Below are 1,185 nucleotides of genomic sequence, written 5' to 3' on the forward strand. Positions count from 1 at the left end.
AAAAAAAAATGTTCACACATAGTTTTTAATTTAGCTTTAGTCAACCATAATAACCTTGCTTCTTGAACACATGATTGTGTCACAACACTGCACACATGCAGAACCAATAATCTCAGACATCCTTTGGCAAAGTTAAAGGTCCATTCAGTAATTTAATATTTCACTTACTGAAAGGTTCCGGTTCAAAGTAAGCATTTTATTCACAGCCATATGGTTGGTCCATGGCTGGAGGTTTCAATCTGAACACACAGACATGATACACATATTTTTAGATCCAGTGTGACTTGTGCTTTCTGAGGATATCATTATCACGGGCGTGTACATATTCATAGTGAATAAACATCCATAAATCGGCTTAGAAATCTCAGACGCGCTGNNGAATCATCATGTTTTGAAGTTTTCCCCAGTATAAATGTAATCCAGTGATAGAAGTCTGTATACATTCATGGATACAGTACAAACAGGAACTATTAATAGATCATTCTGCATACTTTTAATGGTGCCAGTATGTCAAAATGTGAACAAATTTAGGCTGAACAAAAAAAACCACAGTGTAACTCACTGAATCCATGACAACATTACAATTCCTGTTTATATCCACCAAAGGGAGCCAACACATAACACATAAGCTAAAACATATTAAAGTTTCAACCACAAAGTTTTCAAAGATCTGTCTATCTTTTCTGCCCTTTTTTCAAAATTGGACAACCAGTTGGTTTGCCAATTTATACATTTCAATTAAAATCTCTGAATAAAAAGGCATTTTGTACTTTTGTGTGAACCTATTTATTTCTCTGTTTACAATTATTACTGATGCAACCAAACTTTCAACAGCATCATACAAGATTAATAACTTAAATTCATCACTTGTCGATCGTTTATTATATCAAAAGATCTGTCAATCACTTGCTCTTTCAGTTTCTTTGTTGGGCAAAACTTCTGTCATCATTAGGAAAGTGATTCTGAACCATTAAACTTCCAGCTATGACACACCTCCCACCAACATAAGTCACTTGTCACACTTGAACACCACATGCTGCGATTGAGATTGCTTTTAAACTAGTTGACAAATGAGCTGAAAAGCTGAAAGAGATTGCTAAAAGTCATAGAAAGGGTTGAAATGTCAAAGTAATGATAGCATGAATGCAAACTTAAACAAACCCACTGAAGACAAGGAAAAAAAAA

The sequence above is a fragment of the Morone saxatilis genome, unplaced genomic scaffold (genome assembly GCF_004916995.1).
Source record: "Morone saxatilis isolate NCDOM2014 unplaced genomic scaffold, NCSU_SB_2.0 Contig8, whole genome shotgun sequence".
NCBI lineage: Eukaryota > Metazoa > Chordata > Actinopteri > Moronidae > Morone > Morone saxatilis.